Here is a 6,000-nt window from a genome sequence, read left to right as displayed (position 1 = left end):
TATGAAAAAGTTATTCTTGAAATACTAACTGCTTGTCAAAATATCTGCATGGTGACAATTCTAGGTCTTGACTGTTCATTGGCATATTTCACATACCAAATCATCTTCTTTTCAAAACCTGTTTATATGGGAGATATATATTCAAGTCTAGTTTAAGACACAATTTGAATCATCCCATTTGGAGGTGAAATGAAAAAGTTATGCCACATTTAACGACTGCATGTCTTCAAAACAATATAGCAAAACTCTGCCTCCTAGGTATGTTCATCACCAATTTTGTGATATCAAGCCTAAGAATTTTTAAAACCTGTTTCTACTAGAAATACAAAAATGAATCTACTTTAATCTCCAAGTGGAATCAAATTGATCTGATCTTTATCGAAAAGGTTACGCTTCAAATGGTGAGTGTTGGTCTAGTTACAAATTAACAAGTAGCTCTATCAAACATGGCACTCCTTATAATTTTTACCATATCATTTTAAATAATTTTGAAAACCTGTTTATACAGGGGGTAGCCATATGAATGCACTTAAAATTTGCTTTGGAATCACTCTAATAGGATATCAAACAAATATTTTGTAAACAAAATACCGCTAGGAGGTCTAGGCTGGCCACCATTCCTCAAAGGGGTAAATAAATGCATTATGTTTGTCTATCATCTTTGGACTTGTTTTCTAAGCAATGCTTGTAATGATTTACATATATATTGGAAGAAGAGAGATTGTACACCTCTCTTCCTCCATCATTTAATGTTGTATTGCAGGCAAGTGCTATGTTTTTGCAGGTCATAGGAAGAATGAAGGAGTGAACTCCATGGATGAAGTAATTTTTCAAAGTCAAATTCATATTCCAGAATATGAATACAAATGTTCAAGTCAAAGAAAAGTGAAAATTCACCTGATTTTGAGTTCATTCAATGAAACTCAAACTCTTGAATCTTGCTCTTAGATGCTGACCACCAACATCAACAAACCCTACAACATGATCGAGATCAAGGCAAAAAGACACGAAGACAATCATTAGAAGAAGCAGTCAAATTCAGTACCATGTCAAGTCACATCAATCTCCAAAGAAGCCTTTCATATTGAATTCATATTGTTCATGATTTGATCATCATCATTTGTCCATGATTTCATCCATCATCCATATTGTATGTTAAGCTCCATGACCAAGCATGTTGAAGTCCAGCCTTACTACTACATCATGACTTCAATATAACCTATTTTCATAAGCTTTTCATACTTCCCTACTCCATTACACCCCACCTCCATTCAGAAAAGAAAAAATAAAAAATAGAAAAAGATCAAAAATAATAAAGGAGTTTGGTTGTGAAAATCCACGAAAGTGGCACAATACAAACTCGAATTCATATCGGAAAACCAACTTGTTTGGCCAATATGAATTATTTATTTTGTTTTACCATTTCTTCAGTTTGAGTTTGCAGGAATCATCCTCCAAAATAAAGAAGACTTGAGGACAAGTCTTCCCATTAGCAAGGGGGGAGGTTCACAAAAAGAAACTTAGTTATGCAGCTGCATTGACAACGAAACTTGTATTGTTGGCAGTTGGGATCTGAAATATGTTTGAAATCAATTGCAGAGGGACCTGAAATGTTAGCAAAAACATGTATATATTGCATAAAACTGTACATGACAGAAGGAACCTGAGTTATTAAGAATTAATTGCAGAGGGACCTGAACGACATCAACAAGCAATGGACCAGAATCAATGAAGGATGCTAGAATAGAAAGCATAAATAAGCTCTATCTATCTACGATATTTGATCAAAACAACTTCATCCAACATTGTTAAAGAATATCAGCGTTCATCCACTACTACAGGGAAGTACAAGAATCGTAAGTACAAAATTTTGCTCTTGTAAATTTAAATTTTTGTAGAAATTTTTAGACTTTGTTAAAATGGAGTTAATACCTGAATGCATATTTTATATTCATTACATTTACCTTCATCCTATATCCATTCTTTTATGCCCATTATCCTATATTCTACATTTACATTTACCCTAGACCTAATCCAATGTACATATGTAGATATTTTTCATTCCATAACCCTAATATGCCATTATCCTTATATTCTACATTCCCTTCATATATTCCATATTCATTTCAAAACCCTAACCCTAAGTATTTTTCTTCTTAGAAAAAAGGATCAAAGTGAGAATTTAAAAGGTTGAACCTGCACAAACAAAGCAAGCATTAGCCTTCTTGAAACAATATTAAACATGACCTAAAAATGGTCATTTTAAAATTAAGGGAATCATTGCAATACATATGGAACATGCGCATTATAAAGAGAATTTAAGTAAATGAAATCGAAATGATTTATTTTGACAAGCTTATAATAGCGCAAAAGAGCAATACTATTGGGGTATCATAATCTTCATATGATGGTAATGCATTGCAAACCTAATGAGAAGTGATGAATGATGAATGCAAGCAGTTGTAGGTATTGGCAAAGGTGCAAAACAAAATCATGGATCATGCAATCGATATGGTATTAAGGTAATTTACATATAACAGCTACAACAAGATAGAAGGATGGCCTCAAATATGAATGCAAATAATAAACCGGATGGTGGAAACAACACGGCATACCAAACAAAAAGACAGTAACCAAATAAGTAAAAATGTTTTGAAACAGCAGAGAAAAAAACCTATGCGTTGAGAAAAGAAGAGCTCTGCCATTGTTGAGCTCAGAGCTGTAAATTTCTTTGCTATCACAGCCATTTAAGGCTCAAGAAAGATGGTAGATGCGCAGTTGAGAGAAGAAAAACGTTTTGACAGCGGAGGAGAGGATGCAACCATGGTAGCTTCAGGTACGCAGAACAGAAAATGACTTGGAGAGGTAAAAAAGTCAAACTACATTTAAAAAAACTCTGTAATGTTATTACCATGCAAACCCAGCTCAGTGATTGAGCCTTTCATCGTGTGAACGAAGCTGGAGCCATAAAAAACGCAGAGAGGAATGCAAAGCTAAGCAAGGAGCGTAGAAATAAGGCAGTTATACATAAGTTTTAACGCTGAATTAAATCCCATGGATTGCGCAGGCAAATAAGGTAAGATCGGATGTTTAATAAATGCAACAGAGGTTCATGAGGAAATCTGGGGATTTTTCTAAAGATCGCCGGGATATGTTTCTGTTTGTCATCCATTTGTGCCACCAGTCAACCCAACGGTTTTCTAAAACAATGCTTAACAGTGGGAAATGATATGAAACGCAGCTAAGTGGGCCACAAATCAAGGGATTATGACACTTCAACAACAGTCAGGTAAATCGATTTAACTTCTCCAGAAAAATCGCCAAGTCTTCAGCTAAAATGAAGTGTTTGTACGTAAAGTTTAATGCACAGGCAGTGGTTAATAAAACTATGACATAGCTGGGGAATACAAGTTTTGATAATTGTAGGAGGTAGCAAATGAACTCAGTTGTGCATGAAAAATCGTAATTCAAAACAAAGTCTGTTCATAAATTTTGATTACATGAAATGAGGAATTTTGCGTAGTTTTGAAACGTGTAAAACGCACAGCCAGCCATGTTTACAATACACTTATTCATTTTTATTTATGATCAGACAGTGTGATAACAAAAAAAACCAAGTTTGAGTTTGATTATATAATGGAAATGATCAATAAAAACATAGTACAGGGTTTACAATTTGTTGATTACGACAGTGAAGACTTTGATTATATACATTTAAGCAATGGATTGTTGTTGCTATTCTAAATGAACTGAGAGTTATTTCGAATAATTCTTATTGTTTTCAATCATCCTCTGAAGAAGACAAGATGCCTGAGAATAACAGCCAGCAACACGGGCCTTTTGGGGATGGAGACATCGAGCTTCCCAATTTTATACGCTGCCACATGCTGCCTCCTGTAAATTTTGAAATGTCGAAAGAAGAGTTTTTATTCTAGAACGGGTATTTCGAGACTCAAATTTCTCATGCATCGATTGTGCAAATTTGTTATTTGAGAAAACACAAAAATCTTCTTTTAATCTACAATGGGCAATATGAGAGTTCTGTTATATACACAGTGAAAATTTTCTAAGCACAATGAGCACAACTTTTATATCATTTTTTTTACACGGTGGGCACATTTTTCTCAGAACAGAGCTTCAGAAGACAAGAATCGAAACACGAGTTTCTGAGCAATGGAACGGTGCTAATATTTTTTTTTTTTTATTGATCTCTCACACAGTGAAATTATTCCAGATCAGTTTTTTAAAAAACGCAGAGGATTCCCTTTTAAAACCAGAACAGAGGAAGATTGAAGTTCTCAAAAGAAGAATAATTTTATTTTTTTTCAAAGACATTTTCCATGATATATCCATGAATAAACAGAGTCATATGTCGATTGATATGCTGAAGATTAGGCTTGCATGAAGATTTATAAATCATTGAAGACTGAACAGTTAATGGAATCGTAGTTTGCATGATGAATTGTACAGAGAGCAGAGAAAAAAAATATTTCTATTTCAAAGCAGCACTCAGTTTCTTTTTACAGAGGTGTTTCTTTTCTACAAAGGGTAATGCTTAAAAACAGTGACTTATTGTTGCAGTGAAACAGAAATTAAACAAACTTGTAATTCAATTGCTTCTAAAGGGAATAAAAAAAAAGAGGTAAGAAGGATAATGAAGAAGCATTTGAAGAGAGAAATTGATTTAAAATTGAATGATCATTCAATCTCAGAAATGCATCTCAATTTTTAGAAGCCACTATTTTTCATTGCTTTTTCTGGGCAAATGAAAATGGAATTTGAAAAACGAAAACATGGGTTTTCTTCAGAACGAGCCTAATTAGGCTCCACATGGACAATTTTCTCAAATTCACTTCTATTTGGGATATTTTTATGGTTCTTTTGATGCATATTTTGCAGATTGCATGGGTAAAACAATGGCTAAATTGACAGTGAATGCCTAGACATAAAAAAATTTGCTTCTTTTAATGAGATGTAAGGGCAACTGGATATTGGATCCTTTGAGTCAAATTTTTGATTTGAGAGGGAAATGAATCCTGTGTCGGAATGTATTGCAAAATTCAAAGTTTTATTTGTTGTCTGAAGCTGCTCATCCATAATGATATATTGGTAAAGAATGTCATCCACAAGAAAAGAGAAGTACATGAAAGCATAGATATCCTTTTACAGGTAGCTCAAGGTAAAGCTTCATCTTCAAGGGACAGAGCCATTGGTAGAACAGCAAGGGAGGTCAGTATACAGAGGCAAAAGATCAATGAGACAAAGACAAGCATGAGGACATGCTTGAAGATCAGCAAGGGGGAGATGTTGGCCCTCAGTTTTGGTCTATTTTTGCTTAGGGAAACCTACCTAATTCTTATATTTTCCATCCATTTTCCATCACATCCATCTCATTTTGATGTATTTTATGCATATTCATGTTTTTAATTTTAATTTTGCAATTTCTAGAAGTTTTTATGAAAATTGAGTTTCAAGTGCAATTTTGGACTGAATCAGAAATTCCCGTAATAGCTATGTGGATGACATGTTTGCAGGATACTTGGGCTCGAGTTTGATGCATGGATGGACAGCTTGGGAACTAGGACTAAGCTAACTCCACTTGGTTCGGCCAAAAAAAGCTTTATTAGGCCCGGTCAAGGCTGGTCAAACATGACTAGTCACCATAAAATCCCTAGGAAATAGGGCAGTTTTGAGATTTTATGGGATTGAGCATATTTCTTGGGATGGATTGGATGAATTCGACTTAGATAGATGGATATGAGTAGATATGAGTGTTAGAGATAATATAGATCAGTTTGTTTCATTAAACCTCTATTTAAAGCCAAGACTTTGATGGCTTTTGTAATGGAATTTGTATGTAACTTTTGTATAATTGGAGTTGGGAGCTAATTTGAAGAACTTGTTTCATTCCAATTTGTTGTTCATGCTTGGTTGATCTACTGAAGTTGTTGTAGCTGAGATTTCTTCAAGTGTGCAAGGCAAGGGTGGAGGGCCCCCACA

The sequence above is a fragment of the Pinus tabuliformis genome, chromosome 6, assembly GCF_031772625.1.
Source record: "Pinus tabuliformis cultivar Carrire ecotype Pingquan chromosome 6, CPIR1, whole genome shotgun sequence".
Lineage (NCBI taxonomy): Eukaryota > Viridiplantae > Streptophyta > Pinopsida > Pinales > Pinaceae > Pinus > Pinus tabuliformis.
The sequence above is the reverse complement of the archived record's forward strand: the minus strand, read 5'-3'. Positions refer to the sequence as shown.